Genomic DNA, 27,690 nt, shown 5'->3' on the forward strand with positions numbered 1-27,690 from the left:
GCAAGTACATAAACGAATTTCGGTAGAGTTGAGGGAGCATTCCTGTGGGCGGAGGTTAGTCAAAAAACTGTTCTACTGACGTCATTAAATAAGGAAGTAGAGGGATGTAGTCCAAACGGGCCGTTCGATGTAGGCGACTTCTGTTAAATAAAATATCTCGCTTGGCATTGAACTTTGAGCTTTATAATTTTACAGATATTATTTATACTCTAACAACAACATTACACACTAACTAAAGTTTGAAACATGGGATCACGAAGAACGGGACCTTTAATGAACTAAATCCAAATCCTGAAGCTATAAACTGCTGAATTAAGTGCTGTTTGTGTGCCCTTTGCACAAGGTTACTGTATACTTTTAGAATATATCATGCTCTATTATCTCAAAAGATCAATACAAGTTTAACTCCTTATGATTTCACACTTTCCTTAGAAAGGAGCAAACTAAAGCTGACTCCAAGAAGAGTTCCACCCCAGTCAGACAGCACAGGGAAAGAAGGTTTGCCCTTGAAGTCTGGGGCATCCGGCACTATCATTGGGGAAAGTAGGCTAAAGGCTGGATCAGGCTTGGGGAAGTGGGATCATGTCACGGTGTGATGGATGTTCTGTGTAAAAGTATCAGCCAGCATGGAACAGCAATTGGGTTGTACTAAAATACAGCTTAAAGTCTTGAATGTTGCCTATTATCCCCAAACTGGTTTGTTTAATTTCTCAGTGACAAGACACATTTTTATTTTAAGTGGACTGAATACATTTTGGAAGAGTTGCAGCGGTTATGTGCATCTTAAACACAACATAGAGCCAGATACTAACAGCTTGCGCCAGCGCAAACCCTCTTTTGACGTTAAAAACTGTAAGGATTTACTAAAGACACGCAATGAAAAATATTAGCACTGAAAAGGTAGGTAAAAAAAATAAAAGTAAAGTATTTAAAATTAATCATGCAATGTGATTTACTAAGGTTTGTGCTAATCAATTTTCTGGTATTTACACCATTATTTACCACCCAAAAAAAAAAGCATGTCTTAAACCATCTCTTGGTACATTGCGTTGGTCGTGGAAATGATCCGACTGCATCTGTGTTCTTTCATTTGCAAGTCGTCAGTAGATCACGCTCTGAACTTATGGGATTGCGCTATCACGCTAATTTGCCGTTTAGTAAATCTGGCCCTACATCTAAATGAAACATAAAATAAAATTAATTTTCTCAACTTCTGAAACAACTTTACATTTGGCTGACATCACAAACCCCTCTTACTTTCTTTGTACTATGTTAATGCATATTTCTATATTCATTACTTATTTTATTATTTTGTTTCTCATCTCTATTCTCTCTTATTCTTGGTCCTATTGTGCACAATTCAACATTATTCTAAAAAAAAAATTAATTTGCTCCACCTCTGAAACAACTTTGCTTTTGGATGACATTGCAAATCCCTCTTCCTTTCTATGTTTTGGCATATATCTATGCATATTTCTGTATTATTATCTTGTTATTTAATTCTTATTTTATATACTTTTTGTTTCTCATCTCTATTTGTAATGTAAGCAATATTAGTGGAAGACAATAATTGACAAAAAAACATCTGAATCTATTCAAGTAACACACTTTTCATGATCCAATCAATTCCTAATGGATAAATATTGAACATGTTCCACTCAGAATTATGTCACATTATAGGAGTAAAATGCCACAAAAAAAAAAAAATAAAATAAAAAAAAATAAAGGTTAAAAAAAAAAAATAATAAAAAAAAAAAAAAGGGTGCTTATATAACACGGAACAATATAATGACTTTTGAGGCAGTAGCTGTACAGATGACCTTTACATTGACTCTGTGTGTCCTGCGAGGCACAGCACACATTGCTTCTGAGGAGTCCATTCCTCATGTTCTCTGTGCAGTACCACCTCAAGCTAATGTGAACATCAATGAACCAAGAAATGTACTTCAGAAGTTCGTGCAAGCTCTTTACTGACTACACTTCCATTAAATTCATTCTATTCCAAGTGTTCTTGATCTAAACGGTTCTTCCTTTGTAGACTGACCATGTAGACATAATCAATGGGATTGTATTCTAATCTCTCACTCCACATAGTAGTAACTTTCTCTAAATGTTCAAACTCCTGGGAAACCTCAAGTTAGTAAGAATGTACAATACCTATGAATGGACCGCTAGTAAAATGTAATTACAAAAGTTTGGGGTTGTACGATTTTTTATTGTTTATGAAAGAAGTCTCTTACGTCCACCAAAGCTGTATCTTTTTTTTCTTTTTTTTAACAAAATACAGTAAAAACAGTAAAATTGTGAAATACTCTTACAATTTAAAATCACTGATTTGTATTTTAAGAAATTTTTAAAAGTAACATATTCCTGTGATGTCAAAGCTAGATTTTCAGCATCATTAGTGTCACATGATCCTTCAGAAATCATACTAATATACTGATTTTCTAGTCAAGAAGCATTTTTAATTATAATCAATGTTGAAAACAGTTGTGTTGCACAATATTTTTGTAGAAACCATGATACTTTTTTTCAGGATTATTTGATGACTAGAAAGTTCAACATTGGTGCATTGGTTTGAAAAATAAATCTTTTATAATATTATAAATGTCTTTACTGTTACTGTTGATCTATTGATTTATTTACAAACTGTAATCTGTAACATCATTTCATGTATATTTCATATTTGTCGAGATTTTATGATAATTCAGCACCACCGAGAGTGCAAATTACTTGTTTAATTAGTCGCATCAGGTTTCATTTTTAAATAAATTTAAATGAATTAAGGCTGTTGTTGAAAAGTGTCTCCATCATGTATTAATAAACAAGAGCCTCATGAGATTGTGTGTAAGTACTGAACTTCAATTCCAGTGGCCAGTTGCATAAACTGCTTAGGCCAGTCTTACAAGTTAGTCACACATTTTTTTTTCTTCAAAACTTGTCATAATAAGTTTTTGTCAGTAACATAAAAAGGTTGGTCTCCGAAAAACTAAATTATGTTTAACTGCTAATTGGTCAGACTAGTCTAAGACAGAGTCTCAACACAGTTCTTATCATTTGAAAGATGATTCATAAAGATTTAAATTTTGGCTTTAAGTTTTAGATCCTGCAAATGTCAGTGTCTAACCAATCTATCCAATCAATCATGGGTAAACTTACATATCTAGAACATCTCAGCACAAATCTTAACATATACAGTAAATTAAACATTAATATTTTATATTTATTAATTTGCATTTTTTTAGACTATATATTCAAGTGGTGTTAGGAAAGAAGTTAAGTATAAACAAACAAACACACACTTGGTAAAACTTCCACAACAAAGACAAATGAACGCTGGCTTCTCAAGGTCACGTTCTACTTGTGTGTGTGTGTGTGCGTGTGTGTGTGCGTTGAAATGCAGGGCGGTCTTCTCCAACCCAGCGATCCCCTGTGATGTGTCCTCATTGTCATATTGGCTTGAGCCAGGCAAGAAGAGAGAGAGAGACGCTGATCACAGGACACACTTTCCAAAAAGGGGTCAACAACCTGTCACTTTCATTTGCTTGGCGGTCTTAATAAGTCCCACAGGCACTTGGGCTGTCCTGGTAATCACGGCAAATCATGCAGTGGTACAGCAGCAGTGCAATTAACAACAGACATCATCACACTGAAACAGTACTTAATGTAGAATACTGAAATACTGCATCTGCAATACTGAGTTTCTAAAGTCATGGTGTTGTTACAAAAATGACATTAAAAATAATCAATTAGAAAATAAGAATAATTAAGATGTATAAATGATTAACTTTAAAAGACACACTACCCTCTGCTCCTCATCAGACCCCAAAATGTTACGTTTTTTTTTTTTTTACTTAATCGGAATGGTATGAAACATGGTAAAGGTTTTGGCACTTGCTATGTGAACACAAAAAAAATCGTGGACATGATTCGAAAAGGTTTAATGGTCCTGAAAAAAATAGTCACACTTGTGCTCGAAAATGACCGCATTGGAAATGAATGGGAGACGAATTTCATCTAGTGAAATCTTTTGGTACTGCGGCCAAACAAAATCTTAATGAAAGCTAATTTTTTGAGATATCAAGCTCAAATTTGGAACACAACTTGTTTAGATTCATGACTTTGATTTTCTTGCAGTTTTAGAGTAAAGTGTTTTTGAAAATAAATATTTCATATAAAAATACTATTTTTGTGCATTTTTCATAACAATAAACGTAACTTTTTTCACTTCAGCAATAATTTGCCAAGTGTCGTCTTCAAAAAGAGATCAAACTTAAGATTTAAGACGGTTTAAGTTGAAAGTTTAATTTTCAGGTCTATGCTCAAAACGTGAATAAATGGAATATAAATATAGTGTAAATATAATTTAGTACCATAAAATCTCTATAAATACAAAATATTAAATAAAAAACATTTTCAAACTAAAATATAGTGCATTCCTTTCATTGACATAAAATATAAATCGGTAATTTTTGACCACCACATGAAGAGCACCGGAGGGTTAAAAAACATAAAAGACAAGAACATCTGATGGTATCACTGTTTTTTCTTTGTGCAATTTTTTACATAATTACATTTTTTTTAACAATAATAACATTTATATTATAATGATAAATCGAATATAATGTAAACATATAAATTGTTATAAAATATAATTATAAAAATAATATTTTAGTAATTTAGTATCCTAGCCATTATTATTAATTAAGCTTCCTCTTTTTTTGTATTGTTAAACAAATTTCATAAATCCATTCAGTGATCTCGACTGTACAATGACATCATTGCTGCCATTCTAATTAGCCAATGAGCTGGCCAACAGCACACCAACAGGAAGTGGAGATAAGCCCAGAATTGTGCCATCAATACTTCACATCCTCCCTCATCCATCTGTCCCCACTAACCAAAGCCATTCAGCGTCCTATAGCATGCCAAGTGCGACGTTATGGACCAGCACAGGTTCGGCTTTGATTTGCTGCAGAGAGAATTATGTTAGATGCCTGCCAGTAAATCTCACATGTAACATGCGAACTACATTATGATGCCTTCAGGTCTAAGAATGATGTGACGGTAAAATGTTTTATGACTTGTATCACATTGATACAGGAAGTTAGACTGCTTTGTTTAGCTCAATTGATCATACTGTAACAGTAGACGAGACGAGCTTCCGAGATGTGGAAGTGCATGCAGACTTTTTGGAACGGAGAACAAAATGGTCCTAAAACAGATTACAAATGTGCATGCCTATAAAAAAATTAACCTCCAGAGCAAATAATCTGAGCTTTGCACATTCATTTTATATATATTTTTTATATATACGTTTTAAATAAAGTCGGCATGCAATATGTATATATATACAGACACACATATACAGTACACTTTCCGGTAGGTCAATATTTAAATATTTATCTCTATTCTTATATCGATTTAATATCCGCTAATAAAAATAATAGGTGTAATGTCTGAGGCAAAGTTGATAATTAAACCTCTATTAAATCCTGATCTATAGAAGACAACCTCTAAGCAATAACATTTTCATCTGAGCATTCACTTTATGTCTGTATAAGCCATCAACCATGGATCAGGAATAGCCTCACTCATCCTGACTGGACACACACCCACACATGTCAGTTCTCACACAAAGGACTGCCTGCGAGTCCCAAACATGTTGAGAGAAACAAAGACACATCTCATTCACACATGCACACACACACATACTCCAAATCACTCTGCTATGGCAAGCATCACACACATATACTCCAAAACACTTTGCTATGGCAAGCTTCACTATTACAGAGTGCTTAGTGACATTAACGCCTTAACAACCATGTAACCATCATCCTACTAGCAACTAGGACTGTTTACACCTAGTATTACGAAGCATTTTCATCTATCCGATCACAAGTGGGTGCTAAATGCAGGTGTAAACGGGGTCTAAAATGTTTTAAGCTTGTCCACTTTCGACCACTTCCAGAGGGAGCCAAAAACGTATTCGACTGCATTGCTTTCGTAGTGTAGACGCTCATGTGGTCGAATGTGTTCAAACAGCCACAAAGGACTGTCTACTCTACGGACTTAAAGCATAAACATTATGGGAAGCGCGCTAGCCAGATGGGATTCAAACTTTGTCAGCTGAAGACCTAAGGGTGTGTTCACACTTGCCAGGTTTGTCTCGATTAAAAATGAACTGTGCTGCGATTGTTCTTTTAGTGAGATTCATTTGAATAAGTGAGAACGCTGTCGTCTAAATCAAGTGGACAGAGTCCCCTGAAAAGATGGGTCTCGGTCCGCTTTGGCTGAAATATGAATGCAACACAGACCAAAAACATGTAAACAAACCAAAAACAAGACATGATGTCACAAGATGCGACCCTAAAAAGGACAGAATGCTCAAGCATACCTGTTTTTTCTCGTCAAGTTGCGATGTCGCTCATCACAGTTCGGTACATGAATCAGACCTTACAGGCGCCTCATCGCAGCAGATCTTCACTTTGTGTGTGTGACGGAGGGATAGCTGCAGCTGTTGTCTACTTTACACATTTTATTAGCTCTTCATGAGTACTATCATATGTACACACATGCGATTTAGCCCAGCACACAGCATTGTTTTGGATGTTCGACAAGTTCCTTCACAAATTATACGTCATAAAAGCTGGTTTTTTTTGTCGTTTTGTTTTGTTTTGTATCTTTAGGTTCAATGTTCAAATGACAGTGTGAACGCTCGCTAAGCAAACCAGGACCAAATGTACCTATCATTTTCTTTTTTTTGTCCGGACCAAAAGAACTAAGAGAACCAAACAAGTGTGAACACCCTAAGTTTGGTTTAAAACGTATCAAGTGCAATGTTCTCTCATCATTCCTGATTTCTAACATGCACTCACAGTGTTTTGCGGCTATTAGAGCAGAAATGAAAGCCGCTGCTCTCGGGGTGTTTTTCCTTCGTCTCATTTCGCATTCTTAAGTAAATTGTGTGAGCTTATTTTGTCTATTAGATCAAAAGATCTGAAAAAAAGCCCATACATTTTTCTGCCCATTGACCCTCCCCTCAAAGATATCAGGACAGAAGTGGTTGAAAGTGGACAAAAGAGACTAAAACAGCAGGTGTAACGTGTATGTGTCTGCCTCGTCTACTGATCCGATCGAACAAATCGCATCTTAATACTAAGTGTAAACAGTGCCTAGAAACCATTTAAAAAACACCCTAGCTACAACACAGCAATGTGCTAAAAAACCCTCAGAACACCCTTGCAGTGGCATAGCAACATAGCAACTGAGTTTTGCACAGGAAAACATTACTTACAAAATATAAAAAAAAAAACTTTTTAGCGATATTGTTTCAAGTTCATCTTAAACAAATGTTATCTAATCTCTATTTTCCTCTGATGATGCATATTAAATCTAAACTCATGACTCCTTTTAACTATTCAAGACATTTCAGCATCCTTTAAAAAGCCTCCACAACAAAATACATTAGAAACTGTGTGAATTGAACACTTGCACACATAATTATGTCATTAGCAATGCAGCAGGTACCATTTATTCCCTTTGTTGCGGTGGGGAACGGCAGACATGAGGCAGACCTTTACCTCTTGTTCTGTCGCTTTGTTCAGCTCTCTAATGGGGTCTTCCAAGAAGAGCTCTCGGCCTCCCACACACTCACACTCAGAACACACACTCACACAATATGCACACTCCAAACCAAAGCTGTACAGACATTAATACACATGTTTGCATGCATCCAGACAGCCAAAAACTGGAACATATTCTGCTTTGTCTCAGTACAGTATTCACTCAGACAGTAAGAGAGCTACTTACCCTCCCCCATCAGACAGCATGGCTTTGAGAGCTGCAGGCGATGCCAATATTCAACCATTTGATGCCTGTACACTGACTGTATAACATACACACATGAATAACAGAAGAGTAGAACGTATATTAAAAGATCTGCTTTGAGTGTTTCTTTATAAAGATGTCACTATAAACTAATGCAGTTTTGAGTGAGAATAGGCAGACTTGTCTCAATGAACAATGTTTTGTTTTTCTTTGTTCTCAAAGCCCTGGACTTCATTTTGGGATGTCACCGCTCTGTTCGGCTGTGTTTGGAACAGTGTTTGGCCTTGCACAGTATACACTGAAAAATGCTTACTATTACTAAAACTGTATTATGCAACAAGACATTTCAACAACGTTTCAAACTGTAGTGTGCAATAATGTTGTCACCTGACCTCATTACGTTGCATGTTTAATCTAGCCAGTTGTTCAGTTTTTGTTAGACATAAATTAGTTATTCTGCATTTTGTGTAAAAATATCTTTGGAAGCCCCCCTGGAAAAATTAATCAACAAAAATAGGTTAAAAATCCCTCCTTCAGGTTTATTTGTTGCATTGTCAATGGAGGGTCAAGAGGAACACAGTGCATTGTGGGATACAGTAACCAAGTACAGTAACTTTTTGTATACCGCACATTTAGGCAATGCACTAGTAGGCTATGCAAGTATCTCATGCATAATATGCAAATTATAGCACAAACTGTAGAAAAAGAATGAGTAGGATGCTAGTATGATATGCAGATTTTCACGCCATGTTGTAAAATTGCCGTAATTACTAGATGACAACCCAGGAAGTTTTACTCAGAGCTGTTCACATTCTCAGACTCTGAATTATGCATTTCTATGGCAATACTATTAACAGACAAATTAATCTGTAATCTGAGCGAATTAATAGACAAATCCACAATACAGAAAGTAAAGGTTGTGATACAAATGCCTTTAAACTCTTTTTTAATGGGGGGGAATGTCATATTCAATAATGTATTAAACATTTTGTAATAGCCCACACATAATCTACATGTGCAGAATTATACTGAACTAATATTGTGAAGGATGTGTGTTCAAAATTGGCAGGTCATTCACAATATTAGCTCAATATGTGAGCTAATTTTTTACTTCATATGACACATTATGAAGCATGTAGATCTCTCCTTGAAAACAGCAAAAGAAAAAGTCCTTAGATTCTATCTAGGCCTGATAATAGAATATTTTATATTTTTAGTCATTTCTGTGTGATTTAGTCATTTTCTTAATTTCAAGTGTGTCATTTCTGTCTCACTAGAATCACCAAATAAAATTGCAAAACTTATGACACTCCCCCTCTGGTCGAACCACCGGAAAGCCCAGCCTCAAACTCATGCCACTGGTTAAGTCATTGTGAACAAAAATACACAGTATTCACACCTTTTTTATTGTAATGTATTTTAATATTTACTATATACTGTATAACAGTGTTGTAGTATTTGATTCTGGACAAGACCAGACTCAATGGCCTGGCTTTATAGACAGGGCTCGGATTAAGCCAGGATTAGGCCTTAGTTTAATCAGTACATCCAAGTAGCTTTTATAATCGTGCCTTAGGAAAAAATAAAACATTACTGGTGTGTATCTTGAGACAAAACAATGGCACTGACATATTTTAAGATATGCCAGTGCAAGTTGCTTTCAGTTATGACCGCTCAAACATGCATTTTTGTCCAGGACTAGGCTTAAGCCTTGTCTGTAAAACCGGGGGAACCAGCTCATTTGATTCTGAGTCCAGGCCGAGACCTTATGCTCCTAAAAATATGATCTTGTACTTAAGACAGACTTGTCCGGACTAGAGTACTACAACACTCATATTTAAAGTATTAATAAAGTATTTAAGTATAACATTTAATATATTTTAATTGTTCTGTCACTTTTTTAAAATATATTTTAACAGTTAAAATTATATTAATATAACAAAATAAAATAAAAATACAAATGAAAGAATTAATTTGGTGGCACATTATGTACAGGTTACCTAGTAATGTAGTTAGAGATGGTGATGGTAGCTCGGTTTTTTATAAAAATCCAATTTGATTGAATTACATAGGTTCCATGATGGGCGTACAGTGTGTGTTTTTGATTGCGGATTTGATGGTGTGAGCGCCTTGGGGAGACAATGGGAGTTATCTGGGAAAGGCACCGAGTCTAAGTGTGACTTGCATTGCCTACCACTGGATACTACAGGAACTGCAGCTGAATTTCCTTTGCCCCATCTCTATTTCTCTCTCCCATCCTTTTGTCTTTATTCCTTCTCATCTCCTTTATGTTATTTTCCATCCTCTCCTTGCAGTAGCACAGTTGGACAGTCCCACATGGCTGAGATGGGGCGGTTTAGACATGCTGCAGATCTGTTCTGTGTGTGTGTGTGTATGCCTTGCTTAATTTTTATGATGGTGCACTGTGCTGTTATGAAAGTCCAGTGAGAGATATCAGATGTCAGAGCAGGCCAGCACATTCATAACCTAAGAGAAGACCATCCAAGAGCGCCAGGAAGACTTCATTATGATGTCTAGAAAGAAAAGGAACACACATTCCGCAACAGAGAGGAAAGGAAAAGACAGAGCAGCAGAAAAAATAGATGGAGACAAAGAAGGACAGCGAGTGAGAAGGCAGAAACAGATGTGTTTTCAGTGGAGTGTCGAACAAAGAGCTGGGAGGGGCAGCTATTACACCTCTCAAGGCTGCAGCTCACGCTCTCCACCGCAGCTCGAGACAAAGCACCCAACCCTCCCGGCTACTGCCATCCCAGAGCCCTCTCTGAATTTTAATAGACTGCAACTGCCAATTAACGGCGTGTAGCTGCTCGAGATACTGTAACGCTGACGTTCATTATTTTTCTTGTCTTGTTTCAAAGGCTGAGCTAGGATCAGCAATATTTTCTTTTTCATTATAAAAAATAAAACAATTCAGACTGCAGTGTTACACTTCTGGCCTTGGGAGAATTCAGTGGACACAATCTGGCATCCATCCAGCCAATGTGATTGCAGAAAAAGGTGTATATTGAACTGACGTTTGGTTGGTTGAGGTTTGGTTCCTTTCTTGCATGACTTAATTCTGAAACAGCAGCTTGTTAAAGAAATGTATTTTTTGTGGGCTTATTTTATGTAGCTACACTCATGAGTGGTGTCTAGCATTGCCCTAGTAACCACTCATAACATCCTAGCAACAGCCTAGTTACCCCCCTTAACTAATTTGTAGACTATGAGGCATTATACGTACTACAAACATTGAGTATAGACAGAGTAACACTTTCTCCATCACTGCAGTAAATATAAAGAGGTGGAAGAGAAATACTTTGCCAAACTCTCTAACCTCATGCAATGGTTTTCTAGTTCTTAAGAAAGTTAACAAATGCAGAAGTTAGGAATTACAACAAATACTGCCTTGATCAATATAAATCAAAGACCATCCACAAACACAATCAGGTCAATAAAGTACTTTGATTTGAAATCGAACTGACAAACTAGCATTAAGTGGTTATTTAATTACAGTGGACTAATGCAATGAAGGAATTAAACATTATATTTCAAGTGGGATATACCCCTACAAGCCTAAATGGGCAAATTCAGTTGGTATTCAGCTTCCTTTGGATTGCATGGTTAACAACAGTATTAGCATACACTCTCAAACACAAAATGTATCTGATGATCAAACCACATTACAGCATCCTAGAAAGCGAGGAGGTACCCAGAGACCATTTAATTGACTCATAATGATATTTAGAACAGCAGCGACGGCATTTTGTGAAGCTACTTTCAGAAGTTAAAAGCATTAGGGACATAAAACAAAATAACACCAGCCCACATGCTTGTTAGATGCACCAGTTTAGTGAAAGCCTCCAAGACTGAGAGTACACCATCATAGATGGAAACCCAGAGGACCAATTCTAGCTAAATGATCCCCCACAGAAAAATGCTACAAAAAATTAATAATAGAACACGGCTCTGGGCTTATTAAGATGGGAAATGGGATGAAATAATGACTGATTAGAAGGTGACTGATCTGATGTCCTGAGGAATCTTCAAAAATTGGTAATAAGTAGGAAGAGATTTCTCTTGGAGTTCACAAAAGAGGTAGCCTGGATGCCAGCCGAACTTAGCCCCGCCCACAACATTTGAGGTCGGGAAGTTCGGTCTGCACTATGCTCGAACCAGAGCTGTTCGGACCAATCAAATTGTCAGGGCGGGCTTTATACGATGATGAACAGATGATCAACAGTCACGTAATCATCCACGTCACCAAAGAGTGCTTGGGTTGAATTTGTTTACAACAAAATGACTGCCGCTGGAGAATTGAGATGTGTAGATTCCGCCATTGTGTCTGTTATAGAAGATATTGACAGCGCATTAACTTTAAAAGAGGAACAGAGAACTGCGATCAAGGCATTTGCCGATCAGATAGATGAATGAAGAACATGCGTCACTTACTCCGTTGCTCTGATTGGTTGTAGGTCTATTTTCTTTATTCTCAATATGTCCAAATTTCCAGTTTGATCCCAATTGGTAACTGTGTGTCACGGTCCATTAGCATAAGTTTCCAGACACCCCAATGGCAGCGACTCCCTTTAAAACAGTCTCCAGCGAGAGCAACTTCAGGCAAACCAGAGGACCCATATCTAATTAAAAAGTGGATAGTGTCTTACTGTATCTGTCATCCAATGCCATAAAACATTATCTGAAAATGCAATACCTCTCTTTCTCTTCCTCTCTCTCTTTCCCACTGCATTTAATTTTATTCCATGTTTGCTCAGTAAAAGGCAGCCTTATTATTTGTGAGATTTAGAGATTTCAAAAATCCATATCCCTCGAAATTAATATTTGTGTTTGAGAGGTTTGGGCCATTTCATGATATCCAGTTTTGTTCTCAATGGACAATGTCATGGATGATGTTTCTTTTTTCTTTCAGTTTATTAGATTTTTTTTAAGTTCTGTCACTGTTCAAAAAGACACTTTATTATTGTAATTACTTTATGACCAAAGAGACCAAAGGATTGACGATGCGTTTCCATTTTGTAGGATTTGTTTTTGTAGCAACAATTAAACCAAATAATTATAAAAATCAGGATGAACATTTTGCTCTGATGTGAAAATGCTGCAAAATGGTTAAAAAAACACCTCTGAAACCATCAAACAAAGTTTATGATCCTGAGATATTCCTATACCTCAAATACTTAAAATGTATGTCTAGAGGCATTCCCAGCCTTCCCAGTAAGTTAAAAGATTGAAACTTCATTACAATGACCTCAGAGCAGTCCTCCACCACACCCTAAAGTTTTATCAGGTTATGCCAAAAATCATTTGGAACAGTCTATGTAAAGAATAACTGACTGTTGTAATGTGACCAATATTCACAACAGATTTTCAATAATTCTGGAGTCAATTATTCAACACAACAGTTACCACATGTACATTTGTTTACCTCAAGATATTTTCCAGGTTTACATCCCAAAAAGCCTACAACAATTGGGAACTACTTCATTGCTGATGTTTTAAAAATTAATCAACACCTATGGTTTACTGAATGGGCTCTGTTGCAAATTGTTGCAGTTTGTTTGGAATGGTGCAATTTTTGACACTAAATATAAACAAAACAAAAAAACATTACAGATCAAATACTTACTTGGAAGATTGCTAAATTTGATCCACACAGACATCAATTGTGCCAGGAGGCCATTGACCATATTGTGTAAACACCATATATTTTATATAATAGAGTGTCTATTTACACCAAGTGCAAAGACCATTTAATGCTAGTGTAAATGGCATCCATTGTTATTTGCCATCTTTACAAACAACTGCGGTCTTTAAATAACCGTGTATGTCGTTAGCTACTACTCTATGCCTATACTCAAGTGAACTTCGAGACAAATTTATGACTGTGAATTGAATTGGTCAACTCAGATATTCCTACTCCACAAATAACCTTAAACTCCCAAGAGTTCGAGATGTCTATATCGTGCCCTGAGATCTCGCGATATTAAAACGTGACGATATTTCTCATCGAGGTGAAAGCTGTCTCACAATATCAACATGAAGGAGTTGAGCCTTTTGAAAAAGGATTTCACAGTGTTTGCATTATGTTGTTATGTCTCATACACAGAAAGTAGAACTGAACTGACATTCGTTACAAGATAGGACTATCACGATTCCTCAATTAAATTTAAGTACTCAATTTAAAGGTGCAATGTGTGATATTTCTGAGGATCTATTGACAGAAATGCAATATAAGATCCATAACTATGTTTTCAGTGGTGTATAAAGACCTTACTTAATGAACCGTTATGTTTGTATTACCTTAGAATGAGTCATATCTACATAACCGCGGGCACCCCCTTCTATGAAGGTCGACATATTGTGACGTCATGTTTCTACCGTAGCCGACAGCGAACAAACAGCGCTACAGAGTGCGTTTCGTCACTAACTTGAATGAGAAGCAGCAGAAAAAGACGCAGCACAATACTCAGGTTGTCCCTGACTCTACAAACGTGGAGAAAAACATGCTGTCTGAACGACGCCTCGGACATCGCAACGTTAGCTATTTCCCCTTACCTAGCTGCTTTGATGCTCTTATCCATAGCTCTTATCTTATACTAACTAGCATGGAAACAAGCTATGGTAAAGTCAGTGAATAAAAGACTAACACAATGATGAACAAGTAAAAATAACAATCGCAATAACATGTGGTTTTACTGAATAATTAAGTAAATATAATTTTATATAAAATATAATATAAAGAAACCTCATTGCTTAACTTGCTACTCTCTGCTGACTCAGACGACGACATCTTCCGATCCTACGTCGACCACTGTAGCTTCTCCTTCGAGTTTGCAATTTGAAGGATTGGCCGTGAGTGACTGTTTGCAATTTGCAAATCTCACCACTAGATGCCGCTAAAAATCACACACTGCACCTTTAAAAAACAAATCTTGTTTGCAATTTACCCATGTCATTTAAAAACACAATATGGGAAATCTTTGGATTCAAATATCAAAAAAACACTATCAGGGATGTGATTGTGTGAGTGAAAAAAGCAGGATTTTTTTTTTTTAAACCCAGCATTAAGACTCTACCCCAGCGAATGTGACCATTGTTCAAAGTACTGAGCAATCATCCGTGTAGATGATTGACAAGTAAACTACTTTATACCCAAAAAAGTAAATAAAAAAAGTGTACAGAACACTGTGACCTTTTGTTAGCTAGCTCCTGTCAACTATCACTCAGTGTTCAGCCAAACTTCCCAACATGTTAGTAATTTACTGGGGTAACGTCAGCTAGATAGCTAGCATAACAGTCTCTCAACCCACTCTCTAACTTTACACTGTTTGCCACTTATTGCCATTGCAACAGCTAAATACACTAGACACTATAGGGTTGGGTATCATTTTAAATTTAATGATTCCGATTTCCATTTTTTGCAAAACAGTCTTATTGCAAAACATTTAGTTGTAGCTGAATATAATGAACAAAAATCAACAAGCCAAAGAACACTTACACAAGGAACTTTTGCCTAAGGTTTAAAAATCCCACAGCAAAAACTACAAGCCTAACTAATATACATTCAAGCATTATTAAAGACAAGTAAACACTCAATAGACAATAGACAATTTTGGACCAATGTGTCAGTGCAGCGCGAGCCGATCTTGATCAATCGACACTGTTACTACACAACGCTAAGAGATCCAGTAAAGAAAGCATTTGAATTTGCCACTGAAGTAATAACATCGCTGCAAGATCTAGTGAGAAGCATTCAAATTGCTCCGTTATTAACGGATCAAACAGCGTTGACGTGAAAACCAGGAGAAATATTGTGCCATGAATGAACTAGTTATAGGCTTTAAGTCCACAGATCAGCAACATTCACCATGGATTTAATGTAGTAACACTAACTGTAACCATGGAAGTTTGGCAGGAATAGTAAAATGCTTTCAAGTACGTCACACATCTTTTTTCAGCACTTCAAAACTCAAATATTATCATTTAAAAGTTATTTTTAATGTGATGACCAAAACATTATTTGTTCATCCTTCAAAGATTATCCCCATTTATAAAACAAAGTTTCAAGATGTAGGAAAACTCACACTGTCAGGTTTCAGACAAGAAGCAAACAGGAAGGTAAGTATATAATGTACTTTATTCAGCAGAATGGATCGGTTCCAGAGATAACGGTGAGTAAGCAGATTATAGACAGTTTATGATGACTTAGCTGTAGAATAACAATGTCTCTCTTGCAGGTGATGATGACTGGGATCCGAAGCATACAGCAGCAGGCTGAAGAGGATCGAGGATTCAGGTAAGTATCAGGAATCAAGAGGTGAGTCTGTGTGTCCGTGTAGAGACGAGACCAGACGAGGAATGAAGGGGTGAGTGCAGTTTATGAAGGGTGAGCTGGTGATGGGATCCAGGTGGTGGTGATTAGAACTCGGGTGACAGCGAACGAGTGGGCGGAGTGAACGATGATGGTGACTGAGGACTGATTGAGGGTGTAATCCTGACACACACTTATTTAAAAATATTTTTCTTTTAATAAATATATATATTTTTTTTAAATCAAGGAAATTTTTCTTTTTGCTGTATTGAAAACATACCTAACCGTGACACGTTGTTGTATCGAACCGAACCGTGAATTTTGTGAACCATTACACCCCCACTTATTACAGATGTTGATCTACCTCAAAGTTTGCCTTGATTGTTCTACGTTTACACTTTTACATTGCACACATTTTGTAACATTTTATTTAAGTTCATGAGTTTCTTTAACACTTTTTTTATCTTAATAAAAGACATAAAGAAGATATTTTTGTTTTTTATTTTTACTGCTAAAACTGATATCATTTGTTGTTTGCCTTAATGTGGATTAAAAAAAAAACAGTGGTTTAAATTAAAACTTTTCTACTTATCTAAAAAAAAGGTTATAAAAAAAGTCAATAATTATCGATACTGAACGATATAAAACATTATATCATAATACATTTTTTAGCTATATCACACAGTCCTAATTATATGTATTGTACAGAAGTTGATTATTGTTCATAGTAAATTACATTATGTACTTAAAAAATGTTGTTTAGTAAACCCATTTGATTACTTGCTTTTGATACTTTATTTGAACCAATTATTATTGCCTCATTGTTATTATAGCCTATATGCATTTTAAATAATTTTAGGCTATTGTTCACTTAAATATGAATCGACTGATTACTAAATTACAAAAATAATTGTTAGTGACAGCCCTAAATTAGTTAAAACGTTTCAGAATGCACCTGCATTGTTTAGCATTTTGTGACTTTCAGTAAAAAAAATTGTCATTGGAGATTTCTTAAAAATAGTCTTAAAATATCGTCTCATGAACCCAATATCGTCTGTCGTCTCGTCTATTGAGCTAAGTTAATCATCGCACCCCTACTGTTTATTCTCATACCTTCACATAGACTCATAGAAATATCGCCTGCATAAAGTCTGTTCAGCTGGACCTTCTCTCTCACTATTTGTTTTAGAAGATCAGGGAACAATGAATCATGAATGTGCAGTCCTAAGTGTGATTACTCATAATAAACAGTCTGCTTTAAAGAGGAAAACAAAAGTTAAAATGGAAATAATTGGCCATAAATAATGTTCACGGCTGCAGTAAGGTTCATTAAACAACAACAACAGTAATAAAAAATGTTTTGCATGCATGAGCGATGTGTTGTGTATTCTTTCTTATATACACAGAACAACTGAATCAGTCGGCTTCCACCTCTTGGGTGCTAAATCTCTTCAGTTAATCTCAGTCCCAGATGCCCACAGTCGACCTGTACACCTCTCATATGCATATTGCATGCAAAAATGGCAAAGCACAACAACGTCAAGCTCTAATCAGACTCCCATTTCAGTTTCCAGGAAAGAAGATATAGTCACTATATGCAAGGTTAATGACATCAGATCTTTGAAAGATACCAAGTAGTTTTGCTTCCAACACTTTTACAAGAATCCCCATAATTCATATGGCTGTAACACGGTACGTTCTGCATAATTTCAGTTAAGTTTTCAAGAAGCAGGTCCAAACTGGACCTTTTTTTTTTTTTTTTACCATCATCTTAATTACTCAATGGTTATGTTTCAAAAATGAATAAGCCGCTCATGTGTAGCATTTTAATGCATTGTATGTGTATTTTGTCTGGTTAGCATGATCCAGTTAATTCCCGTAGACAGATGCAATAACTAGGCTACACCTTTCTGGAGGCAAAATCAGCCACTTATGACATTCCATTTCAGGATGCTGGCTTAGAAGTCAGGTGCCCTTGTAGACAGCAAGGCAGCTCACTAGGTTTTGGAACAGACCCACTGACAGTATAATTACTGCTACAGGGAACATTACAGCAAGTACGTCAATCTTCTAGCAGATGGAGTTGTACCCATTATGATGCTACATGATGAATACATGCAGTCCAATTTTAGGCCCAATTTTAAGTTTAGATGGGTTCGAGTTATGCACATATGTAACTGAACATAATGGTCAAAACACCAAAACACTGTAGTTACAACTATATATATATATATATATATATATATATATATATATATATATATACACATACAATTGTCATTGATTCTTGAACTTGAACGAGGTAGCAAACAGAAACTTGAAATTCAAATTTAGGTTTAATAAAATAAAATAAAATAAAATTGAACTGAAATTCAATTAAATTCATATAACAAGTCAAGTCTCATTTTAACAAGAAAAGGGAAATGTTGAATGTTGTCTTGACAGTCTTGTTTGAAAGTTAAATAAGTTAAAGTTTTAGGTCTTACAGGCAGACAGATTTATGGACCAGGAAAAAAAAAAAAATCCCAGAATGCCATTACCTGTTGAATTCAAGTAAATCCAAGTAAAACCACTTATAACAACACACATTCTTTCATTTAGAGTCCTTGGAGCAGCTGCTTTGTGGACAGAAGCCAGTCATTATCAGTCCATGAAATTAATTTCCCCGTCAAAACTGCAGCCGGTTTTCATTTGCATGTGAGCGGGATTTACATTGTGTATTTCTTGTTTTTCCACTGTCATACTCTATTCGACAGCATATCAACACCGCACCCGCATACTCTGTATGCATTGAATTATGCCACTGGACAGCCTCTGGTACCACAAGAACCATGACGTCCAACTCAACTGGCTGACTTCTCTAACTTTGTGATGATTAATAATTGTTCCTGGGAGGGAAGAGAAGAATTATATGTCTGTTCACTTTTTCCCTTGCATCCATTATCAACTGAGAGATATAGTTTTCTTCGGCCACTTCTAACCTTGTTTAAGGCCATCCTAACTTGTGCCAGAAAGTATTAGGGAGTAGGGCTCATTTGTTAAGATCTATCATTTAAACACCTGGCATGTTGTACCTCTACTAATTCAGTGTCTGTAGGTTGTAGATAAGTTACATTACAAAGACCTCAACTACAGCTCGTTTTGTCTCCGTCAAGACAGAAAGAATTCACTTCTGCAGTCCTTCTCAGTTACCGAATCCTTGACTGGTAAAATAAATAAATAAACAGCAAGAAGTCTCACAAAAGCCAAACATATACATACACTACCGAAACATATGTACATACACTAACATTTAAAAAACAGTGCAGACTGAATGCAACAATGTGTCTTGTGTGAACTCAATAACTCTATCAACAAACTATCAATAACTCTATTAACACAAATATCAACAAAACCAATGGAATCAAAATCTCAAAATGTATTATAATTTCTGGAAGGTTACATGTCCACATAGTTGAATTTCATTAAACTTTGAATCCGGGGGCTAAAATTAACACTCACCAAGTACCACATGCAAGCAACATTTTTGGACGAGTTACCCAGCTAATTTTATTAGCAACATAATACAAGATTTAACTTGAATTGTAAGAACGATAGTCTGATCCTCATTTGTGTAGGAGACATGCACTGAAATCAAACAGCCTTGTGAATATATATATATATAAAAAAAAAAAAAAGTTTATCTCTCCAAAGTTGAATTATAAGAAATACTGGTTCCACTTTATTTGGATAGTCCACTTTAGACATTCTACTAACTATAAGTGACTTTGCAACTACATGTCAACTAACTCTCATTAGAGTATTAGTAGACTATAGTAGACTGTGAGTAGACTGTTAGGTTATGGTTAGGTGTTAGGGTTCGGGTTCGGGTTAGTAGAATAAGTTGTCTTGTATTTGCCAAGTTACTTATAGTCAGTAGAATGTCAGTTGGGGGAGCATCAAAAAATGTTAGCAGATATTAAGCATACAGTCTAGGGGTCGACCGATTATCGGCGCCGATATTAAGCATTTTTATGGTTATCGGTATCTGCCATTTTCAAAACCGATTTGCCGATAAAATAATTTAATTTTGCAATGCGCTATATTTGGCTCTGACGCAGCCACCTCTATCGGAACTCACCACTCTATAGACTAGACCGGGGGTCGGCAACCCGCGGCTCTTAAGCGCCGCCCGAGTGGCTCCCTGGAGCTTTTTCAAAAATATGAAAATGGAAAAAATATTTTTTGTTTTAATATAATTTCTGTAGAAGTAAAAACATGACAAACATTCTAACCCTTTCGCACGTACGATCACACCGGTGTGATTAGAACGGTCAGTGCATGACGTGATCAACTGCTAAATTCAAATGTGCTCTCGCGCGTTGGCTGGCGCTGAGCCAGAGACAGGCGCGCTCAGAGCTGTCATATATCACAACTTTTCAGTGTTTTCAACCACATAATGTTTATTTTAGGTTTCAGACATATAAGTACTAAAAAAACAATACATTTAGAGTTTGTAAAATACACACTGATGTTAAAGGAAGAGGCAATAATAATCCTTTACATTATAATTAGACACGTTTTATTCATATCAGATACACATTGTGTAAGTAACTTTAAAGTTTACTCTATTCTTCTCCCAGTTCACCAGCCACTTACTTTTATGTATTTCGGGAGAAGTGGATGAATTCACGTGTTGTAAATCCAACAGATCCGATTCTCTGAACTGCGTCTGCGGCACAAACTAAGATGGCGGCGCCCATCGCGCATACAGCTCAACTAACGCGATCGTTATAAAGGATCGTTATAAAGGCATATATTTGACAATCGGAATATCAGATATTTCATGCCATATCTAACAAATTTGTGAATATTGTGAATACAAAAGGAAAAATGACATAAAAGCAGATCATCATTCATTCAGCTCTGTTGTTGCTGCGGTGTGTCACGTGACACGCAATGGCGCGTCACCATGGAAACCATAAAGTGACACATTGGGGTCAGTCAGAATATTTTAAACTTACGTGTGAAAGGGTTAAGTTTTTCAACGTTGTAAAAATAATACACGAATAAATAAAACGAAACATAATACATTAAAATTATAATGGAAATTAAACTTAAAGCACGATCGTACAAGCAGAGTAGTCACGTGGTGCGTCATTCTCTCCAGGATGCCCTGCAGGGAAAATAAACATTTAATCATGAATGCTCATTATGTATTTGTAGCCTACTTATCATTTTGATACTAGGGGGCTAATAAAGCTAATATAGACACTTACAGCATGTGTTGCCTTCATTATAAGGCTTATATAAGGCTTTTAATTTTTTGCGGCTCCAGACAGATGTTTGTTGTTGTTTTTTTGGTCCAATATGGCTCTTTCAACATTTTGAGTTGCCGACCCCTGGACTAGACCAATGTCCCCGCCCATCTGATTTGCTGGGAGTCACGAGTCCGGCCAATCAACGCGGAAAGCTGAAGGCATTGAAAGTTTTGCATTCTCACACCGAAAGCACTTGCTGACTGGAGCTGCTTCACTGATCACACATCAGTTGTCTCTCAAAGTTAAGGCAGCAGTAGACTTTGCTGAAGTTGCAATAAATCACTACACTGAAGTTGCAAAACACCTCAATATAATAGGGCCCTGTGATTTCCGCGATGCAGAAAACATGGACGGAATCGCGGAATCCAGTCATAAAAACGAAATTTACTGTATAAAGCGGTATGTCACGGAATTTGTCAACTTTCTGATGAATTAAAAAGCAGGTCAGTACAAATCAAATCGAATTTCAAACCACAAAAAGAGTATTTAAATGAAATGAATCCTGTGTGTCTCTAAATGAATGGCGCAGACACAGACACACTGGAGCACGCGTGACGCTTGCGCTGTTTTCAGCCTCAGCCGCATCATTATATGAGGACATGATTGCATAAACATCATAATAAATCGCAAAAATGCATAAATTGTCAAAATAAAAATTTGTTTTTTCATAGGGCCCTAATATGTCATTTTTGTTGAACTGTAAATAAATTGAATAAGTTTGATGATTTCAATTAATTAGAAATGCTTTTTGATTACTACAATTTAATTTAACCATTAAAATAGAGTCTTAAGTTTTACAAAATGTTTACAGAATGCTGCTGGGTGCTCCCTGCACTTTTTAAGTTATTATTATTATTATTGTTAATGTTATTATTAACAGTTCTCAGATTTAAAGATATGTTTAAAAGCATTTAAATAAAGTATTTGTCAAAACCCTTTTTTATTCTTAATTTTGACATTAATTTACATTTTTACACCAGACATAGGCTATATATCGTTCAAAATATCGGTTATCGAAAACTTGATCTGTAATAAGCGGTATCGGCCCTGAAAATCACATATTGGTCAACCCCTAATACAGTCTACTAATACTCTAATGACAGTAGTTGACGTGTAGTTGCAAAGTTACTTAGAGTTAGTAGAATGTCTAAAGTGGACTAAATAAAGTGTTACCGAAATATGTATTATACTGTATATATATATATATATTTTTTTTTTTTTTTTTTTTTTTTTTTTTACATTTCATGGATGATGTGAAATATTTAAGACTGATGAATTTCTTCTGCCATTGGCAGGTCTGAAAACAAGACTGTGTTTGCAACATTGCCAATATAAAAAGCAAAGAAAAAACTATTTTTAACAGACCCCGAGGATTGCATGAGGTTTATATGTCCGTCAGTAACTGATCCATTTTGATGAACATCCTCAATACTCTCAGTCACTGGAACATTGATGTTTATCTGGCCAATTAAACAAATCAATGGAAAAAGTGAATCAAAGTCCACTATAAACACACACACAACATGTGTGTACAGCCTGTTTAGTGCATAACCTTCAACAACTAGCAGTCACATTGAATACTGTTTTTATTTAGAACTGGCCTGATGAATGTTTCTGACATAACATAAATACTTACATAGGCCTATATTTTACACTCAAGAAGACAACACATAACATATAATAACATAATAACATGTTACATATTAAAAAGTAGGCTATGTAAACATTAAGGATTATTTTTGTAAATCAATTAATCTGTTATGCAGCTTTCTTAAGGAAGCACTAAACAATATAACAAAAGACATGCCACTTAATACACAAGATGTTTAGGGGCCCAAACCATTAAAATCAACATGAAACACTGAACACAACCCATTTTAACTTCTGCATTCTGATGCATTTCCAAATGAAACCGGATATTCAATGAGAAAAAAACATACACGGCAAGACTTGAATTTATCAATTGATTGAAGCGTAAAAATACATACCAGAAAGGAGTCGGGTAAAAAAAAAAAAATGAGTGTCTGCTGAAGAGGAAAGACATTTCAGAGGCAGAGAAAGATATTACATTTTGTAATGTGGAATTTTATGTAAATGCATTTTGATTCTTCAGTCAAAACTTGCTCTTAGCCTCTATCGAAGTCACTGGATTGCTCTGCACGGGCCTTTACTAGACAAAACCTCATGAAAGCCCTTCAAAAAAAAAAAAAAAAAAAATTCTCTAACAACCATAAACATTGATATATCTTTTTAACTCTAAAAAAAACAAGAGGGCTTAAGTCAACATAGGTCTGTATTTTTAAACACTGCATTAAAGGGATAACTAATGAGTATGACCAGCTATTGATAGCCACCATTGCATGTGATTTCCATTAGTTCCTTGGATTTATGTTGGTTATTCACATAGCTGGTTTGTCTAGATTACTGTCAAACTGAGCATAGCTGGCTGGAGTCCAGTTGGTCGAAAAGGGATTCGGAGATACTACAGTCAAATAACAACATTTGGAGAACAAAGCCTGCTTTCATTTAAAAACTCCCACCACTCTTACTAATGCATTAGAGTATTTCATCCGCAGTAAGGGTTTGACAACCGACATTGGAATTTATTTCACTGGTCATTCTGATGCAAGGCACTCTTCCAGATCTGTCCAGGTTATATTTGTACAGCTTTCCGTAAATCTAAACCATCATAATATCAGATGTATTGGCCATAACCCGAGACGATGTGCACAACCAAACTGAGAGACATGGGTACTTTCGCGTCCACATGCGCTTGAATATTTAAATGGGCAAGGCTTAAAAATGCGCAAATGAGCAACTGCGTTGAAGATGCAGCACTTGCCTGATCGTGTCTTTTACGCTGGCCTCAGGCCATCAGGCAGTCCTGTCGAGCCCTGGATTTCATTTTGCATGTAGAGATGTAACATCTTTATCAGGAATTACATATTAAATGTCATGTAAACATGTATTGTGAAGATTTTCTAATGAGCTGATTTTTGACAGTTGAAAAGTGAGAAAAGTGAAATGTTTTATCATATAAAATGTTTCGTACACAATTTGATGAATTGCACCAACAAAAATATCTTAAAGAAAGCTGAAGGTAGTAAGCCATCTACTGTTAAGAGTTCATGGCTTAAGAGGCACAAGGCATTGATCACTGTAATGCCTACCTTTCATTAGCAGCCTTAGAAATGATTGCAATGGCCAAGAACATGTGTAATAGTGAAAAGCGAAGAAAAAAAAAACATAAGAAAGAAACTAATTATCTGAAGGTCCTTCACAGACTCCTCCACTGACCCTTTCATACAAAGTTAATTCATATAAAATAAGTGATTTCTGCTGTGGCTGCCCATTCTCAGATACAGCAGGGTCATGCAAAAACTGAATAAACAAAACTGTCAATCCCTCTCTTTATTTCCATCCTGTTAGCCGTCTTACTCATTTTCTTGCCATTGTTTACAATTAAAAAAGTTAAAAAGAACAGGAATAACCCATGTGGCATAAGATACTGTAGTTGTATACAGAATTGTTTCTACAAAATTGTATTCTACTAAAAGGATTTTACACAACTTCCAGATAGACAGATCTCAAAATGATCCCCAAAATGTTTTCCCACAACACTCAGTGAATTTGTTCATTGATCCAATGCAATTCGGTGCTCTCTTCCCTTATACCCTTGTGTCTTTGGCACCTCGTCTTTTCCCAGCATTCAGCTGTGTGCTTAACCATGCATGATGACGTTCTATAAATTGACTATCTTCTCTCGGCTCGACTATCTGTTTCTCATTTCTGATCTTCCATAGAATGACTTCTTTTCTCTCTTGGTTTTTTCCCCTGTTAAGACATTTGAGAAGAGAACATTGACCCATTTCGAAGGGATCACCCGCTTTTTTTCTGAGCCATTCAGTCTGACTGCACAAAGTCATGCCAATTCAGACCCTGCAGGTCAAAGTCCATGACCTCTAACCTCCTTGTGTTCAGGCCTTGCCTCAGTGACTTTCCACTGAATGGCCCTTATTGTCTGCCAGTTACGGACAGAGGCTCATAAATCTTGCGTATGTGCGGTGTACAGGAGGCATTGTGGTGTGGCGAAGGAGACATCAGCAAAGAATAAATCTGCCTTTTTTTCTCCTTATCCCTCCTTTGGCTAGCTTTACAAGCTGGGAAACAGAGCTTTGGTGATCATTGTCCCCATCAGATCGACCCTCAGCTCTGTGATAAACTCTCATTTAAAAGCCATGAAGGGATGTATTAGCAGATAGAAAGGGCTGAAAACGACAGAAAATGAGCCGATGAGCCGTTTCCATGCATTCATCCAGGCGAGAATTTGCTATTTCCAAAAGGGCTTTTCAGATTTAACCTGCTTTGTGGGATGGTAGCCGCTTTCTCGAATCTGATTCCTGATCAGCCACAGGTCACCTTCCATTAAAATTCAACATACATGTAAACACTGAATTTGCACCCGTTTTATCCAAACCTACTTCATCCATTTTTGTAGCTTTTTAAGTCTTGACAATGGCAATTTGCCTTATGCATGGTCTATATAGATGAATTTCACTATTATTAAACATACATTTCAAATGCATGTCAAAATGGAAATTTTTACATGCAATGTTTCATGTAAGAAAGTAACACTTTCTTAGGGTGTAGGGTCGTAAGGATGATTTTGATTGCCCAACATCAATATTCAAATTGATAGCTAATCATAAATTACAATATTCAGTCACGATTTGACTTAACTAGCCAATGTTTTCCACCAGGTGGCACAATCACAAGAATCATGACCTTGACCATGACCTTTCCTCTGATGACTTTTTCAACTTTCCTACAAGAATAATTTTTCTTATTTAATATCCTCATTGAAGACAGCTTTGCAGGGCACACAGGCTTTATGAACATGAGTCATCTGATTATGCAAATGAGGTACTGATGTCATCCAGCAAAGGAAGGTTTTATTTGTTGCTAAAAAATGCTACAGTCTAAAAAAAAGTCTGGTACTCAATGTACTGTGTTAATATGTGTTAATATGAAGGAATTTTCTGTATTTATTTTTCACAGGTATTTTACCCAAATTTGGAATTATGCATTTCATTGTAATGTGTTTTAGGGTTGAAGGAAATAAACTTAGAAAAGGTACTGGTAATTATCTGCCAGGACATTGTACATAAAAATAAATAAGCTTAATAAGCTGAATAAATAAGCTTTCCATTGATGTATGGTTTTTTATGATAGGACAATATTTGGCTGAGATACAACTATTTGAAAATCTGGAATCTGAGGGTACAAAAAAAAACAAAAAAAACTAAACATTGAGAAAATCTCCTTTAAAGTTGTCCATTTATGTTTGCGATTGTGCTGCATTCACTCACAAAAATAAATGTTTTATATATTTATGGTAGGAAATTTACTAAATATCTTCATGGAACATGATCTTTACTTAATAACCTAATGATTTTTGACATAAAAGAAAAATCAATACTTTTGACCCATAAATGTATTGTTGGCTATTGCCACAAATATACCCGTGCAACTGGTTTTGTGATACAGGGTCACAAATGTATAGTGTAATTTTCATGAAAAACATGCATATTTGATCTGATTTGACTAACATTTCAATGACAGTCTGTGACTTTTCCGTCAAGTTTCTTTCAAACAGTTCTTTTTAAATTCTACACATCCTTCAGCCCTGTTCCTTTATTAATATTTTGGCTAAGTTAATTATCATTTTAGCTAAGAACAACACAGACATACTCCCTGCCCTGTTTGACAAAATTTAAATCCAATCTGGAAATTTCCATAAATTTCCCCTCTCGAAATTAGTGAGAATGAAGATTCAGTTTGGACCTGAACATATCTTAAATCTGATTCAAGACTCACAGGCAAAGACTTCAGACTGGATTCTGACTGGCAAAACAGTGACTTGTGATGGACATGTGCTAGTATTAGAGTAGATGTTTCCAATATTTCTCTTTCCCAGAGGAGGACAGCTACATCTCTTTACTGAGACCAACACTCGGATTTTATCCTCCTCAGCACATTAGGCGATCTAGTTTCCTCGAGGACAGACCCAGTCTAATCTAAACGCACACAAATAGATTCACTTACTGTAGATTTCATAGTCTTGTAAAGAGAAAAGTGTACAATAACATTCTATTCTTTGCTTTACTCAGGTTTGTAAGTACAGTAGCTGCATCATGCACATAGTCATACATATTTCTGGGTAATATCACA

Source organism: Abramis brama (genome assembly GCF_963993115.1).
Source record: "Abramis brama genome assembly, chromosome: 3".
Classification (NCBI taxonomy): Eukaryota; Metazoa; Chordata; class Actinopteri; order Cypriniformes; family Leuciscidae; genus Abramis; species Abramis brama.